The 19,062-nt window shown below is 39.8% G+C and overlaps 1 long non-coding RNA gene across 1 annotated transcript in view; it reads left to right on the plus strand.

The window, feature by feature from the left end:
- The window catches only part of LOC110294591, a 30,808-nt gene extending 16,605 nt beyond the window's left edge, over nucleotides 1–14,203 (plus strand). Inside the window, exon 3 of the long non-coding RNA XR_002377957.1 lies at nucleotides 13,933–14,203. This is a non-coding gene — a long non-coding RNA (uncharacterized LOC110294591). The remainder of the gene's footprint in view (nucleotides 1–13,932) is intronic.
- Nucleotides 14,204–19,062: the final 4,859 nt, after the last annotated feature.

A 19,062-nucleotide genomic window follows, 5' to 3' on the forward strand; every position in this document is an offset into this window, starting at 1 on the left:
ACCAGGTAGGGTCCCCAGAGACTGGTCACACGCGGCTGCTTCTTCCCTTTCATCTTCTGATTCTCTCCCTGAGCTAGATGCTGTCTGCCTAACTGAAGTCAGCTTCACACGGAGGGCATGGTTCTCACTCTCTAGTCTGTTGATTTCTGCCCGCATTTCTTGGATAACCCGCAGGAGTTGGATGCTAGCTTCCATTGCTGATTTTCTTAGACCAACTTTTTCTTGAGTCAAATACACAACCTACACAGTGGGCAGGATCAGCCTGCCTATAAATGGTACATGTCACTTGAACAATGGAGCTCATGTCTCTACCGTCTTTCAGCGCCTGGGTTAGACTGTCCAGGGAAGGAAAGGACGTCCATCACTTATTCATCCTGGGTTTTGTTTTCCGGAACAGTACATTCCTATCTTTCATTTCATGTCAATCAACAGACATAGAATACTGTTTGTGTCTGAGTGAGGAGAATATTCCAAAAATTTCCAGTAAAGGGCAGGGTTTCTTGTTTTCATCATTCATCCACCACCATGCTTGCCATTTAGTCTTTTCTGTTGCCACATTTGGTATCAAATATTCACACAATCACCAACTGTTACGTTGAAACTGATGCACAAATAATTCTTTTCTTTGTAAAATATGCTGTAGTCCTGTATTTTGAGACAAATTACTAAGTTTGACAGATATTGATTACGAAAAGCTGATGTTAGCCACAAAGTGGCATGTGAACTATGAGGATATTATTGAAATGTGTTATTGGTGTGTATTCACAGATCCCTTAAGATAAGCAGGTTTCTGTCCACACAGATACACTTTGCTGTTATTGGCTTCTAGGATGTTTTCTTGGCAAGGGTTTCCTAGGGAGATTTTGGAATATGAGAAGACCCAGGGTGACCATTAATCTTGAATGAGAAATGCGTAAGGCACCTACGGCTTTCATTACCTAACTCCTCAAGAGGTTTGTTGTTGAAAATGAAAAGTAAAATTCTAAATAGTACACACTCTGATGGAAATATTTAGAAATTCAGTGAATGTTTAAACATAAATGAGTTTCTCAACAGGGTGAAATTGCTTAGAAAACTTTTTTTTTTTTTTTTTTTTTTTGAGACAGGGTTTCTCTTATAGCCCTGGTTGTCCGGGAACTCACTCTGTAGACCAGGCTGGCCTTGAACTCAGAAATCTGCCTGCCTCTGCCTCCCAGGTGCTGGGATTAAAGGTGTGCGCCACCACCTCCTGGTGATTAGAAAACTTTGCTTCTCTTTCCTGTGTATGTTGACACCTTGTGCCCATCCTAATAGACATTCACTGATGTAGGTAGGGATGAATGGGCCAAGTCTTTAAACTCTTCCCACCAAATTAGTTTGCTTATTAATACTATTCATTTATTTATTACCAGGACCGGTTATTGAACCTGGAACTTTGAGCTTGATTGAAAACATAGTCTACTGAGATACAGTCCCAGCCAACAACTTTTTTTATATGTTCAAAGTTTAAGATATACTTATTAAAAACTTAGTCTATAAAAATAAGTAGGTTAGAGGATGGAGAGATGATGCAGGAGTTCAGAGCACTAGTTGCTCTTCTAGAGGTTCTGAGTTCAATTCCCAGCAACCACATGGTGGCTCACAACCATCTATAATGGGATCTGATGTCCCTTTCTGGCATGCAGGTGTACATACAATTAGAGCACTCATATACATAAAATAAATAAATAAGTAAGTAAATAAGTAAATCTTTAAAAAAAGTGGGTTATTCTGATATGTTATTTCTATTTTAATAGAATGAGTTTTCAGCAAATACTTATGCATGAGGCCCCCTAGAGAGTAAGTACATAAGTGGATGATGGAAATAAAGACTATAAAGTGAGATGGGATCTTAATGGTGGCCTTGTCTAACACTGGATGGTCGTATCTGTTTCATAGTTTGTTTGTCACAGACCCCACTTTTGAGTACTTCTATTGAGTACTCTTCTTTCCAGCATGTGTTACTTGCTTTTTCAGTGTGGAGGCAAGATCTCACAAACCTAGTTTGGACTCAGACTTTCTATGTAGCTTAGAGTGACCTTAAGTTCCTGGTCTCCTTGCCTCTAAATACTGGGATTACACCAGCACACTTGGTGTTAAGGGTTCTAGGTATCATACACAGAACCTCATGGATGCTAAGCAAACACTCTGCTAGCTCAGTTACAGTTCCAGCCTTTTCTGCTTTTTAACTAACCTCTATGAGATTGATTTCAGAGTTTTTCAGAAACATTTGGCAAAACATCTAAGCGTTGTTTTTTACTAAATTCTTTTTGTTGTTGTTTTTAATTAGATGTTTTCTTTATTTACATTTCAAATGCTATCCCCAAAGCCTCCTATACCCTCCCCCAGTCCCGCTCTCCAACCCACCCACTCCCTCTTCCTGGCCCTGGCACTCCCCTGTACTGGGGCATATGATCTTTGTAATACCAAGGGCCTCTCCTCCCATTGATGGCCGACTAGGTCGCCTTCTGCTCTACATATGCAGCTAGAAACATGAGCTCTGGGAGTAATGGTTAGTTCATATTGTTGTTCCTCCTATAGGGCTGCAGACCCCTTCAGCTCCATGGGTACTTTCTTTAGCTCCTTCATTGGGGACCCTATGCTCCGTCCAATGGATGGCTGTGAGCATCCACTTCTGTATTTGTCAGGCACTGATAGAGCCTCTCAGCAGCTATATCAGGTTCTTGTCAGCAAGCACTTGTTGGCATCCACAATAGTGTCTGGGTTTGGCATTTGTTTATGGGATGCATCCCCAGGTGGGGCAGTCTGTGGATGGTCCTTCCTTCAGTCTCAGCTCCGAACTTTGTCTCTGTAACTCCTTCCATGGGTATTTTGTTCCCCCTTCTAAGAAGGACCAAAGTATCCACACTTTGGTCTTCCTTCTTCTTGAGTTTCATGAGCTTTGCAAATTGTATCTTGGGAATTCTAAGTTTCTGAACTAATATCCACTTATCAGTGAGTGCATATTATGTGTGTTCTTTTGTGATTATGAAATTCTTGTTGGAGCACAGTGGTGCTCATCTTGTGGGTCACGTCCTCTTTGGGGCTGAATGACCCTTTCACAGGGGTCACCAGAAGACCATCAAAAAACACAGATATTTGCATTACAATTCATAACAGTAGAAAAATTGCAGTTATGAAGTAACAAAAAAATTTTGGGGCATGGTGGTTACCACAACTAGAGGAATTGTATTGACAGATTGCAGTATTAGGAAGGTTAAGAACCACTGCTCAAGCAGGTTGAAATGAGTCTCTATTCTCCAGAACTAACATCTCCTACATCGTTGACTGTTTGCTGTCTAATGTAGTTTCAAGGGTTTTGAGTGCACTGTAGACTCTCTTTTTAAATACACTATATAGCAATAGGCTTCCTGACTTAGGCTATCCAGCTGTAAAGCCATCCTTTTGAAGGCTTCTGTTCTAGCACTTGTATTGTCTTATAGAAAATATTCTACACAAGTGGGTAGTAAAAATCAGTCTTAAAATCATATTCAGTATTGCAATTATATTTCTCTCTTACAATTGTTTTCAGCAATGACACAGGACACAAAATAATATATAACTGTTGGAAATTATAAGAGAGTTATAGACAATTTGATTATATTTCTAGAAACCAGAGGAAATGGATCCAAAATTTTATTTTGGTACAGAATAAATACTTTAAAATAATCAGTAGTTTTTCTAAGCACTACCAGTAACTATGAAGGAAAAATTTGGAAAGTGTTCCTATTACAAGAATTTTTCAAATGTAAAATGCACAAGGATTTTTTTAAATTAGAGTTTGATGTTTTTGTAATGAAGAAAATGCTAGCATTTTACTGAGACATACAAAAGAACATAAAGAAAAAATGGTAACTGTTCCTGGCAAAGAAGACTGTATATTTTAAATAATTTATACATTTCATGACAGCCCAATGAGAATCTCAGTGGGACTTGAAAGATTGGCAAAATCATTCTAAAGATCATCTGGAGACAATCATTATGCAACATCTGATAACCTGATAGTGAAGGCTTATTTCTACAGACTTATCTAGTGAGATTTTTGAACATAATACAAAGCTATGATGACAATATAGTAATAATCATGACATTCAAGACAAAGTTACATGTAGTTCTGAGAAAGAATACAAGAAAAGAAACATGGAAAAAATCCAGACTTCTGAGTAATTGTAGATATTAAAGTAATGAAATACTTATTTTTGTAGATGCCTAAGAAGGTAGTGAACATGTTGGAAAAAGAAACAAAACTAACAGACTCAGTAATTATAAATCTTTTAAAATGAAAAAAACAACACCAAGCATTTAAAGAAGTTCTTACTAGGTATAGGAAAATGGATCAGTCAGGAAAGTGTACATGGTGGATACATGAAGACACAAATGCACAACACACATGGATGAATAGCACACACACACACACACACACACACACACACACACACACACACACGTTCTTAACTGTAGCCTATTAAAATTTCGAATGCACTAAAAGTCCATAGCAAAGCTTTTGGAATAATCTAAATGTTCAAATGCTAATAACAAATGAATAAAATTTACATATACAACAAAATAGAATTCTGGACCTCAAAATGCTGAATGAAAAATGTGTAGCCAGTGGTATATACAGTAAAATTTAAACTTTGTACAAAAGGATTGAAAAGAAATATCCAAAAGGAAAACCATTCCTATCTCAGAGTGATATGATTTACATACTCAGGTATGCTACCTGTCCTATTTGCATTTTTATTGTAGTGATATAACACATTATCAAGCTTATTTATAGAAGAAAGGATTTATTTGGGGTGTATTTCAGATACATACATGTCCATCATGGTGGGGAATTTGACAGCAGGCAGATAAGCATGGTGTTGCAACTAACACTGTCTTAGTTAGGGTTTCCATTGGTGTGAAGAGACATCATGAACAAGGCAACTCTTAAAAGCCAAACATTTAAATGGGGCTAGCTTACAGATTTAGTTCAGTCCATTTTCAGCATGGCAGGAAGCATGGCAGCATCCAGGCAGGCATGGTGCTGGAGGAGCTGAGAGTTCTACATCTTATTCCAAAGGCAAACAGGAGAAGACTACTCAAAGTCCACTCTCAAGGTGACACACTTGATTGAGAACATCCTTACAGAGTTTGTCATATGTGGCGTTGCCAAACAGGGCAAGATTGTTGTGCTTGTCCCAGAATTCAAGAGCAAAGCTTTCAATGGAAGTTTCCTCTTATTGGGATGTCTGGTTTTAAAGGACAGAGACTTGGAATCAAAGAGTCTCTTTCTTTCTACTTGCCTCAAATAAATTATGATATAAAATTTACTTTTACCAGACACAAATCATTCCTTGCTAGACTATTGGGGATAAGGTTGACTAGAGGCTTCCTCACCTGTCAGAACCTTCCTCGTGGGTCACTGACAGAAGACAAGCAAGGTCAGAAGAGAACACAGGGGATTAGCCTGGATCATTACATTCAGTCACATCTATTTCCATGCAGAGATATCCAATTGCCTTACCCTCGATGACACAGTAGGAAAAGGTCACTTGCATGAAATTGTATGTCTTCCTTTTCAAGCAGACACTTATCTTTCTGTCATAAATTATTTAAACTGCTCCTGAGAAATTCTACTTGTGTGGTCTTTCCTGCTGGTTCACTGTGACCTTGAACTTGATATACAGCTATTGTCATAGTGACTTTTTTCCCCTCTGGTGATCAGAAGCATTTGCTGTTGCTGTGAGTCCTGACTCTGGACCACATCTGACAGGTTGTCATTCTGTTGTTGTTTTGACATTTGATGAATACACAGTGGCAGAGGTGGGAAGCGCAAGCCTTTGATGGACACAGTGCTTGTGACATGGCAATAAGTTCGTGGGGGAGATGTTTAAGGTTGTCCTGGGTCAATTTACATAAAACTAACTAGAAAACATAAAGAGATGAACCAGATGTGCAGTCAGAAGTGAGATATTTTTGGCACGTAAGGAGACTTCTTTGGACAAAGGTATGGAGAGAACAACTATTCGTTGATAGATATTTGTGACTTGTAGTGAATCTGTTTAGAGAATAGGCATTTTAGTTCCCACTCAGACTGATACACATGTAAAAATATTGATTGACTGAAAGGGAAACTGAGGACATATGAGACCATAACTTAAGTAGAGACACTTCAAGAGCATAAATCAAATATCCTTAGAAACCGGATGAATAAAAGAAAGAAATGGGAATACTGCGCGAGGCAACTGCTTAGCTGCAACTAGATGTTGCCATGAAGGGGTGAAGCTTTAGCATTTCCAGCTCTACTTGTCCCCTTTTTGGGTGGGGTCTCACATAGCACAGGATGGCTCAGAATTCACTATGTAACCAAGAATGGCTTTGAATTTCTGACACTTCTACCTCCAAGTCTTGAGTGCTGTGGTCACAGTGTGTGCCACAACATATTATACCACCATGCCTTGTTTATTGGGTGCTAGAAACTGAACCCAGGACCCTGTGCATGTTAGGCATGTACTTCTGAGCTACATCCTCAGTTCCTCAAAATCTTGGAATCCAAATTCCATGAGATACTCACATTTTAAACAATATATTCACCGTTTTAACACTATACCTTGAAAAGACAACAACACAAGTCAGTGGGGATGGATTAAGTCTCATGGCTTCCTATTCAAGGCTTCCAGGAGATACGTACCTTCATTTTCCCTGTGTGAAACGTCATGGACTAAATGCTTTTTCTTCTTTCACTGCCAGATTCATGTGTTGAAGTCCTATCTACTCCTGATCATAATAGGGGCTGAGACCTTTGGGAGATACAGGACAAGTATCTCCTACCAGCAGCATGTTGAATGGTAGGGGACACAGGCAGTGTGCACATGTGTGTATATTTGTGCATGCATGTGTCTCTCCATGTGTTACTGCTACCTGGAGGCTATCATTCAAATCTGCTGCATATTAGCATTTCCTCTAGTAATTATCAAACTGATTAATGTTGATCTTTTCTGAAGGCTTATTTATCATATTCAAAGTTCTGAAATGAAACTCCAGTGCATCAAGAGACTTTAAGTTACAAGAAATAGCAGCATTCTTGGGAATAATGGTTTGTATCTGTGAAGTATATTGTTCAGGCACCTTGTTCAGTTGGGTGCTACCTTGTGTCATGATAGACAATGAGTGAGCTCTACAGCCACAGATCTCTGAGTTGAAGTTGCAAGTGTGCCACTTCCTAGGTACAAAGGTCTTACAGATTGAATGTCCCCAAATTTTATATGTTGAAACCCTAGTTCCAAGTAGAGCTGTATGTGGAATGGAGCCTCTAATGAAGTAACTGAGACCATAAGAGTAGTGCCCTTAACCAATAGGATTAGTGCCCACATTAGAAGTGGCTCTAGAAAACTCATGCCTCCTTTGTATGTATATAGAAAGAAGAAAGGCCAAATGAGGACATATCCAAAAGAAGATCATCTGCAGAAACCAACATTTCCAACACCTTAGTCATACTTTACAGATGTCAGGCCTGTAAGAGATTTACTGTCTGTTGAATAAGATCCCCTGACTGTGGTATTTTGTTACTGAAAGGTGATTTGTGTTTTAAGTATAATTTTAGTTGAAATAGAATTCCATCACTGGCCCCTCCCCTTCCTCCATGGAGTCCCTCCTCATTACCCTCCCTTGAACCCCTTTCATTTCTTTTTCTCACTCTTAAGTTGATAGCTTCTTTTCATCTGATTATTAGTATTACAATCATATAATTATATATGTTTTTTAACAGAATGGTTCTGGATAGACATTTAGCTCTATGTTATTTTTAATGATCTGGCTATGTAATTTAATAACAGAGACACAACTGTACCATGGAGACAAGAATGAAGTCATATTGTTCATTGGCTTCATTCAGGATTCTGCTGGCCTGTGAACATGTGGACAGTGAGGAGGAAACTGTCACTGTCTAAAATAGATGTTCTTGTCATGCCGTGATTCCTCATCTTTGCTTATTTATCTTTTTTAGAATTTATTTTATGTGAATTGATGCTTTGCCAGCATGTGTATCTGTGTGAGGGTGTTACAGAGAGTTGTGAGCCACCACGTGGATATAGGGAATTAACTCTGGGTCCTCTCGAAGAGCAATAAGTACTCTGAACTGCTGAGTCATCTCTCCAGTTTCCTGATGAAGGTCCATATGTCAGATAATTTGTTTACTTTTCATCAGGTGTCTCTTCCAGTAAAACATAGACACTGATTGTGGGCTTTGTCTGTCTTGTCTTTAGTAGATCTATGTATCTGAACAAAATAGCTGCCACATGGTAGACATTCAATGAGTATTAGCCAAATAAATGCCTTCTGAAGTTGGTGGGATGTCTCACATTAGATCCTCAAATTATAGCAGCCATGAGGAAGGGAGAGCATTTAAACTCAAATTTTATTTATGCATTTTAGACATCAATCATTTATTTAATTTCTCTCTATATGCCAATTACTAAAACCACGAGTAAGCACAAGGCTATAGGCACACTTAGATGTTGGGTAAAGTCTAGATAATTCAAAGGCACCCAGATTTCTGAAAGCTTGATTGCCTTTTTTCCATTAATAATCTATGTGCTCTTTCTGCCATAAGTTGGGAATGAGGCAGACTATCTTATTTTACCAATTCCCACATGTGGAATGAAAGGGAATAGCTAAAGGAAACATAAAACTAACTAGAAAAACATTTGAGAATGTATTTAAAAGCTTTGTGGGTTGTTTTAGAAGTACTGTGATTAAGTAAGAAAATGTGATATTTTTCTCTTGAACAAACAAGTATGTGGGCATTTACTGAGGCATCTCTATGTAAATGAGAATGTTAATGGCACCTGAGAGTGAGAGGGGATTCTCTGTTTCCATTTTCTACAAGTTGAACATGTTCCCAGAATCATAGTTCTATTGAGAAGGTTTATTGTATTATTCTGAAGGGACTTGCAGGTGTTTAATACCATATGGGCCATGTGTCTAATCACCATGGCCTGAGGTCTGACATTTATAGAAGTTCTAGCAAGAACCGATCTCACTAATGAGATGCAATAGTGAGCGTAAGGTGCTTCAGTATAATCTTGATTGTTTATTACATTGTCTAGGCCAAAAAATGGAGGAATTTAGAAACACTGGGATGGAATCCAGAAATTCTAACATCTTTTCAGAAGCAGTTTCCAAAGAGTCAATGGGCATCTGTGGGAGTTTAAATGTGAGAAAAAGGTTCTTTGCAATGCTTGTTATCAAGCTCGGGCTCTGAAGTTTGTTCTCCAGTTCTTGAGTTGGGGTGGTCACATAGTGTGATTGAACCAATAGGAAATTGTGGTGCTATGTGATTTTGAAGGCTATATCTTAAGAACCTTTCAAATTTCCCCTTTGCTGTCTCCTAAGAGTCCAGGTAGCCACCTCTCAATATTGAAGGCTTAGTCACTGGCCTGTAGTGCCGTTGGGAGGTGGTGACCCAGACTCTTAGGAGATGAAGCCTAAAGGAAGGAAGATAGGTTATTGAGGGAATACTTTTGGAAGAGATATTAGGACTACAGACTCTTCATCTCTCTTCTTTTTTGGTCACAATAAAGTAAAAAGCCTAGTCTACTACGCATTTTCTACCATGGTTCCAAAGCAATAAAACAATGGATAATGGGCTGAAAACTGTGAACCCAAGCAAACATTCTCTTTTAAAGTTGATTACTTGATATATGTTGGAGCATCTTTAGGGTATATGCCCAGGAGTGGTATAGCTGGATCTTTAGGTAGAGTTATTCCCAATTTTCTGAGGAACCACCAGACTGATTTCCAGAGTGGTTGTGCCAGATTGCAATCCTACCAGCAATTGAGGAGTGTTCCTCTTTCTCCACATCCTCACAAGCATCTGCTGTTGCCTTAGTTTTTGAACTTAGTCATTCTGATTGGTGTGGTGGAATCTCAATGTCGTTTTGATTTGCATTTCCCTGATGACTAAGAAAGTTGAACATTTCTTTAGGTGCTTCTCTGCCATTTGAAATTCCCCAGTTGAGAATTCTTTGTTTAGCTCTGTACACCATTTTAAAATTTGTTTATTTGGTTTTCTGGAGTCTAACTTCTTGAATTCTTTGTATATTTGGGATATTAGCCCTCTATGGTATGTAGGGTTGGTTCTGGGATCCCAATGTAAGAGTTAGGGGAAGGGCTAAAGGAGCTGAAGGGAATTGTAATCCCACAGGAAGAACAAAAGTATCAATTAACTGGACTCTTCAGAGCGCCCAGGTACTAAACCACCAACCAAAGAGTATACATGGGCCAGTCCATGGCTCCTACTACATATGTAACAGAGTACTTTCTCATCTGGCATCAGTGGGAAGAGATTCACATGGTCCTGTGGAGGTTTGAGGGAAGAGGGATGCTAGAGGGGTGAGGCAGGAATGGGTAGGTGGGTGGGGGAACACCGTCTTAGAGGCAAAGGGGAGGGGATGGGGTGGAGGTTCATGGAGGGGATACAGGGAAGGGGGATGACATTTGAAATGTAAACAAATAAAATGATTAATAAAAGACGGCTCAGTGGTTAAGAGCACTGAATGCTCTTCCAGAGGTCCTGATTTTAAAACCCAGCAACCACATTGTGGCTCACAACCATCTATAATGAGATCTGATGCCCTCTTCTGGTATGTCTGAAGACAGCTACAGTGTAATTATATATGTGTGTGTGTATATATATATAATACATTGTATTTAATTAACTACACATATGTATATATATTTCAGGATCTGCTTCCTTGGGGGGGGGCATTGATTACTTGACAGAATGTGCAGTCATCAGAATGCTGTCCTGAGATCTTCATGCTACAAAAAAGTCACATAAGAGTATATCTCAGCATGACAGCCATTCCATCTGACTACCCCAGCCTACGGCAACTGAGTCATCATGACCTTAGGTGAGACTAGCAGAAGAGCCACCCAACTAACCAACAGGATTAGAGAATAGGAAAGAAAAGATATACTGTTTTAAGTCATGATTTGGGGGTGTTATGAGCAGGAGGTAATTGATGCAGTTACAACAGAGGTTAGAAAACAAGAGAGGAAACTTCTCTGGGCTGAAGAATGACATATCCTTTTGTGTACTCAGCAGGAGGAATGTCTTTAAGGGATTATATAAGTAGATGAATCATAATGCATTCAGAGCCCTTAAAAGAAAATCCTAAAAGCTTCAGAAGGAGAAGGAACCCCAAGTCACTGGATGCTTGTAAGAAAAGAAGCTGTCATCCAAGTCTCGAGATAAAATAATTTTGAATTTGGCATCCTATATCCAGCACAACACTCATTTATGTATGAGAATGTGATTAAAAAAGGCTTTTCGGACTTGCTAAGCTCTGAGGGATTACCATTTACAAGTGCTCTGTGACAGACCGCACTAAGGGTATGCAGCAGCAATTGAAAACCTGGGTCAGAAATGAGTAAGATCTGAGTTGTAAGAATCGATAGGTAAATAAACCAATGAAACCCGTTCTGAGCTGTCCTGCTAATCCTTGATGCGTAATATAAAGAAGTAATAGCACACTATCTGAAACTGGAATCTCATAATCTATGACAGTAAATATTATAGGGTGTTGAAGTGCTAAGTGTCTTTGAGTTTTGGGAAAGTATATTCCACATACTTACAGGAGAATATAAATGTAGATAAATCCAGTAAACCTGATAAACCTTATGTATTATGTATTCTGTAAAGGTGAGAACTAGAAAAACAGAAACAGGTTTCATGTATTCTAAACCATAGAAATAAAGTGTACACCATCTCCAGTAAAGTGCTGGTAATTAGAAAATATAAGATCGTCCCAAGAGAGTAGGTCTAATCATGCCTTTATTACCTTAATTATGAATGGACTCTTTCCACAGCACTGCTCAAAATGAGGCTTTGTTAGTATCTTAGGGTTTTATTGCTGTGAAGAGACACCATGACTACAGCAACTCTTATAAATGAAAAAAATTAATTGGGACTAGCTTCCCATCCCAGAGGTTTAGTCCATTATCATCATGGTCAGAATCATGGTGTGTGTAGGCAGACATGGTGCTGGAGAAGAAGCTGAGAGTTCTATATCACAGGCAGCAGGAAAAGAAGAGTGAGCCACTGAGATCAGGCCTGAAAATATGAGACCTCATAGTCCACCCCACAGTGACATATGTCCTCCAACAAGGCCACATCTCCTAAAAGTGCCCATTCCCTGTGGCCAATCATTCAAACATGAGTCTACAGGGGACATTCCTATTCAAATCACCACACTTGGGGGTGGGGGAGGGGGAGTAGTGCAATCTAGGTAAATGTCGGTTACAGTGGAAAGGCTTAAAATCTCTTGGAGCCTCAACCCTAGACAAAGAGTCACAGGCAACCGATGAATGTCGAGAGCAGGAGAAAGGTCTTCCCAGGGAAGAGCTCCCCAGTTGGTTATCCAATATGAACTGGTCATTCCTGAGATGACCATATACACACAGGTAATATTATATACATTGAGGTTTTATGTATGTATTCAGAAACATATATGTATACACACACACACAGTCAAAAAGAGACTATAATTTGAAAGGAGAAAGGGGGATAAATGGGAAGGGTGGAGGGAAGAAAGAGCAGAGGAAGTTATGCAAGTATAACATAATTTAAAAAAAATTAAAAATTATTTTAAAAAACCCTCAATAACACGAACATTTTAACAACAGGGGTAAAGAAAGCAATGTCCCCGTTCTTACAGTTCAGCGAAGAAGGATGAACACAAATGCTTTCTCTGTACTCTCTGACAAAGCTGCTCTAAACAGAAGGACAAATGTCTATAGAAAGGCCCAGAATCCACATGGTAGTTCTCAACCATTTATAACTGTAGTTCCAGACAGTCTTACTTCCTCTGCTGACCTCCAAGGACACCAGGCATATATGTGGTACACAGACCTCCTGCAGACAGCTCCTGTACACGTGAAATAACATGCAAATAAAGTAAATTAAGTGACAACCAGCCTGACAGGCCATAGGAAAGCTGAGATTGAAAGTCTAGATGGAATCCTTAAAACCATTCCAGCAACATCAGGACTGGTGACTTGGGAAGTATCCAATGGCTGTGGACATGCAGTGTGGCACTGTCCAATGTACAAATATTCATCTGTGTGGGTCACCCAGCGATGAACACCACCAATGAAGAGGTTTGTGCTATTTCTGTATTGGTCTCTTTCTAGGTTTCTGACAATCTCTGTCTTTCTTCCACCCAGATACATATAATTGTACATACACTGAATTTAACATGCATTCCTAATACCTCACTTTGACTATGCCTGGTACCAAATAATTAGACAAAAAAAAAAAAAAAAAAAAAACCAAAAACCAAAAAACAAAAACAACAACAAAAACCCTGGAAATCTTTTATTGTGAAAGGCAAGGGCTAAAAACAGAATAAAAAGACCTGTACTGAGCATAAACACTAAAGGGAAAAGAAGACAAATACTATTAATTAATATGCCTTGAAGACTATGTGAAGAATAGTGTTAGTAGAACAGAGAGTTTTTATGAAAGAAAATGAAGGTCATAAAGACATGAGAATTTGAAGGTTGAAAATAAGACAGCACAGCCATGTAGGTTGAAGTTACTGAAGACAGTTAATATCAGCAAGAATAGAGGTATCTGTTCCCACTGCCAAGAGGCTGAATCTGTTGGAATTACAAAGCATTCATGTCCCAAAGAGGAAATGGAATTATTAAAGATGCAAGACAAAGCTCTGGGATTGACATAACAATCTGCACAGGAAAACCATGTAAAAATGAACATATTTTAACATGCTTACTAATCTTCCTTATTTTTTCTTCTTGCTTCACAGGTAAACTATTCCAAGCTTTCCTTTCTTAAGTGCAACAAGTGTAATCATGTGACACAGTTCAACTAATACTGTAGCACAGATGTCATCACTCGCCTTTTAGACTTGGCTTCCAAAATGCCTACCTACTCTTCAAATTCTTCATCTTCCATCACGTTTTACCTCCAGTTGCTGTGCAAATGAATGGGTTCAATCTGGGGTGTCTCATAGATGCTTAAGCAGCAATAGTCATGCTTCTGATGCTGCTTGGAGTTTATATCCAAGGGCTGGGGCATCACTGGTCCTCCGCTGGCTATTCAGGACTTTCACACAAGACTGGGAAAAAACGAACAACTCTTTGAAGTTCGCCACTCAGGAATACAGTAGTTTGGAAGGATTTCTTTATTATCAGCCTGGCACTGTGTATTTGGGGTGAGGGAGAAAAGAGTCATCAGCCTGGCACTGAGTAGGTGGGGTGAGGGAGAAGAGAGGAAGAGAGGCAGGGAGGAAGAAGGCAAGGGGTGGGAGGAAGGGAGAGAGACAGACAGACAAAGAGAGAGACACAGAGAGACAGAGACACACACACACAGAGTGTCTATTGAGAGACTGAAGCTATTCACTCATTTATATATTAGGCAATGACATACTAAGTGTGACATACCTGGGTATTGGCTGTGTATTGGACTCTGGAAAAAGGTAGGCTTTGTGCCTGGAATAAAGAGGACAGTCAAATAAATACATAAGATCATAAAAATCTAGATTGTTGTTATCATCAGTAAGGAATTACCCAGAGAATGTTCTTTGGGGATGAGGGCCATGAACAACTTTTCTGAAACATTAAAGCCCTTCAGGAAGCTCAGCCAGACTGTCAGAGGCCTTTCAAACCGCCCAAAAGTGATTGGGTTAAATGCTTCGCTTGTTTGTTTGTTTTAAAAGATCCTGACAGAGAGTAAAAAATTATTTAAGCCCCTAGACCTGTGTCCAAAATAGCCCCCTTGTTTCAGGATGTCAGGTGTCTGTGGTTTTTGTCTTCTATAGCTCAACGCCAGGTGTTTGCGGGTTTTTGTCTTTATAAACCCCTCACCCATTGAGCTCGTCGTTGACTCCTCTACCCCTGCGTGGGATACGAGTTGTCCCCAGTGCACTGATCTTTCCTGAATAAACCTCTTGCAGTTTGCATCAAGACCATTTCTCGTGAGTGATTTGGGATGTCGCCTCTCCTGAGTCAGAATGTGGGGAGTCCTCACATTGTGGGTCTTTCAGTTTGTTTGTTTGTTTGTTTGTTTGTGGTTTTAAGGTTTAAAAGGTGTTTGGGGCTATAAAGGAGAGGGTGAATTAGAGTAGACAATAGTAGCTGGGTAAGATATGTGAGAGTATTGGCTGGTTTTGTGTGTCAACAAGCTGGAGTTATCACAGAGAAAGGAGCTTTCTTTGAGGAAGTGCCTCCACAAGATCTAGCTGTAAGGCATTTTCTCAATTAGTGGTCAAGCGGGGAGGGCGCAGCCCATTGTGGGTGGTGCCATCCCTGATCTGGTGGTCCTGGGTTCTATAAGAAAGCAAGCTGAGCAAGCCAGAGGAAGCAATCCAGGAAGCAGCACCTCTCCATGACCTCTGCATCAGCTTCTGCCTCCAGATTCCTGCCCTGTATGAGTTCCTGTCCTGACTTCCTTTGGTGATGAACAGCAATGTGGAAGTGTAAGCTGAATAAATCCTTTCCTCCCCAACTTGCTCTTGGTCATGGTGTTTTGTGCAGGAATACTAACCCTGACCAAGACAAATTGGTACCAGCATAATGGGGTATTCCTGTAACAACCTGATCATGTTTTGGGGAGGACTGTGGAAGGACTTTGGAACTTTGAGCTAGAAGAGCGATTGGGATGTTAAGAGCTCTGTGGGATGTTCTATAGGAGCTTGGGAGATAATGTTGAGAATAGTGCAAATGATGGAGGCCTGGCTTGTGAAATTTCAGAGGGAAGATTTAAGGACTCTTATCAGGGCCATTGTTGTTTTGATTGTGAATATTCTGTGGATTTGGTTGGCTGGGGCTGAAGAATCAGCTGTGATTAATAAGACACCAGAACTACTAAAGCAAAACCTTTGCATTACTGGGAAGATTGATGGTTAGCTGGAGCTAAGAAATTAGTAGTGATTAAGAAGAGACCAGTATCACTAAGGAGAAATCCGGGAAGTGTTTCATGAGAGCACAGAGAAGTGTTCTAGATGCAGCCACAGTTGTACATTGTGTTGGCAGCCAGACTTGGTAATGTGTAAGAGTCACCCCAGGTGGTACTGGTTTTGAAACATGAAAGGGTAGCTGATTCTTGGCACTTTGAGAGTCCAGGAAAGGCCATTGGTGAAGGTGCAGCCTCAGTGGCAGTTGAAGGTCCAGGACTGAAGGGGGTCATGCAGAGAAGTTGAGGCTTGGCACCATGAAGAGAACCTATGAGAGGCTATTGGTGAAGCCTAGTTGCAGCAGAATACAGCAGTGATTTGGAGATGCCAGAACCATGAGATGACCATCAAGAACAGCAGCAACAGTGAGTACAGGCTACTGGAGCCTAGAAGACAAGGAGTGTGCTACAAAGGGCAGGGCTGGAGAAGTGACCCTAGCTCTTGGAGGAGCCCAGAATATCATGAGTGGATCCCAGACATTGGACAGTTAGAGTTTGATTTTTTTTTAATTTTGTTTTTGATTGTGACTGAACCCTGATATTTTTATCTTTTGAAGTAAGAAAGCATTTTGGTGGAGCCCACAGTTAAGAGATGTTGAGTTGTAAAAAAGACTTTGAATTTCAAATGAGATTAGATATTTTAAAGGTATTGAAAATTTAATATTCAAGAATTTGTAAAGACTGTGGGACTTTTAAAGTTATTTAGATCTTGGGAATGTGTAAGGAAGTAAGGGTTGAGGCTTAATAGGGATGTGTTTGTGTGTCAAGTTGATGGGGTCAGTTGTACTGGCTGGTTTTGTGTGTCAACTTGACACAATCTGGAGTTATCACAGAGAAAGGAGACTCCCTTGAGGAAATACCTCCACAAGATCCAGCTATAAGGCATTTTCTCAATCAGTGATCAAGGGGTGTGGGCAGGCCCATTGTGGGTGGTGCCCTCCCTGGGCTGGTGGTCCTGTGTTCTATAAGAAAGCAAGATGAGCAAGCCAGGGGAAGCAATCCAGTAAGGAGCACCCCTCTATGGGCCTCTGCATCAGCTCCTGCCTCCATGTTCTTGCCCTGTGTGAGTTCCTGTCCTGACTGCCTTTGGTGATGAACAGCGATGTGGAAGTGTAAGCTGAATAAGCCCTTTCCTCCCTAACTTGCTTCTTGGCCATGATATTTTGTGCAGGAATAGAAACCCCAACTAAGTCAGTGAAGATACAGGAGAATTTAGGATATTTTTGCAGTTTATTAAAATGTGAAGTTGAGAAGAAAATGTCTGTTACAGGTAATATTTTAGTCGCTTTCAACACCAAACTTAACAATGATCTCTTTATTCTCTCTTTGCAAGGATTCTTTTGCTGGATGATTTCATTGCTTGTCATAGGAAAACACACTTTATTTTCAAGAAATATTAGCCATGGCTAATTTCAGTGGTGAGATGCCCTTAGATTTAGCTGAGGATGAACTGCCTAATTGAGATTTCTGATAGAATCTCTGCTGTGGGACAGAATCTTATCCCAAATAGAAAAGGCGGACCATTCCACTTGGTTCTTTTATTGGTTTATATAAGAAACTGTTCAAAATGAACTGTCCAATTTTGTCGGCTTTATTGTATTAGAACAAAGAATGTTGTTTGTTCCCTAGACTACTAGCTCACATTGGACAAAGCAAAAGGGAATGGCAGTTTTCTCTGAATTTATTTTTAAAAAAGTAAAGAGCAGATATCTTTTGGTAGAAAAAGAAATAAGAATGTCCACTCATTCAGTTCTTGAAAGAGATGGCTAGTGTACTTACAAACAAGCCCGGAGTCTACTTCTGAAAGGATGAACAACATAAATGGTGGGAGCATCTGACTCCAGAGCCCAAGCTGATGCAGTCAGGGGTGTGGTTTCACACAGTTCAGCTGGGCTGGAAACCTCCAGACAGTCCCTGTCCTCATAGCTTCTATGGCTTTACCAGGCAGTGGGATCACCTGCCTTTAGGGTTGTAACTCTTGTTGAGAAGAGAAGCAGAGTCCTCATTCTGAAATAGCCAGGATTACATCTCAGGGAAAGGACTTGGAATTTTTACTCACTTCTGGTTTACTCTTAATGAAATTTGCTCTAGTTTTAATTCAGTGGGCTCATTTATGAAACTTTGTCAATGGTTATGGAGATGTTGAACTTAAAGTTAGCTGAATATACAGACTTTCCTTGTCTTTGTGATGTACTGAAATACCTTCCATAAATTAACATTTTATTCTTGTGTGAATTCAGTTCACATGCTTAGCCTATGGAAGTGTTTCTAAATTAAGCAAATGGCTGTGGGTTTTATAGGCAGCTATCTATCTACTCAACCAAGGTTCAGGTCATCTCCAGAATTAGGCTTTGCGATTGAAGGAGAAAAACATATAATTATTGTTTAGGGTCTTGGTCATCAACTGGGTGAGCTTTTTATATTGTCGTTCATATAGAAAGTAGTAATATAAAGCTATGGAATTTTAAGAGTACCAGCAAAGCTGAAGGAGATCCATTAAGCATAGTTACAACTGCTGTGCTTGTGGTATATTACCATGTTTCTCTATTTGTTTAGAATTAAATAGTCAAGTTACTTTTAAAATTGGATTTTTGAGAAGGCTAGTTTGGTTACTCCCCGGCAGGCTGGACACTAAGGGGATGGCAACACAGAGTGAGACATGAGCTTCATCCCATCAGTCTGGAAGAATTATTCAAGGGGCTCAACTCTCACTGAGGGGGAGGGGTGTCAATGTCCAGAAATTGTGTTTGAGCAAGTATATTAGTCTTACCATAAAGCAAATGAGAAGCTCACAAAATTCCTCACTAGGACATTCAAATCTTCCTGAAGCCTCTATCTATGGAAATGCACACGAATTTAAAAAAATATTTAATGCTTTCTTCCATTAGAAAAATTACTGGTGAATAGGACAAGTGGAATCTTTTGAGATATTTTGGGCATCATTAGAGAAAGTTTTACTTGTCTTTACCTCAGATTTAAAAAGAAAATGACTGTTTTCTCTGAGTGTGAAAATGATGCCCATACACCCAGGCTAGAAGCAAGATTGAATGCTGTTGTTTGTCATCTTGCTGTGTTCTTCAAAC

The sequence above is a fragment of the Mus caroli genome, chromosome 1, assembly GCF_900094665.2.
Source record: "Mus caroli chromosome 1, CAROLI_EIJ_v1.1, whole genome shotgun sequence".
Lineage (NCBI taxonomy): Eukaryota > Metazoa > Chordata > Mammalia > Rodentia > Muridae > Mus > Mus caroli.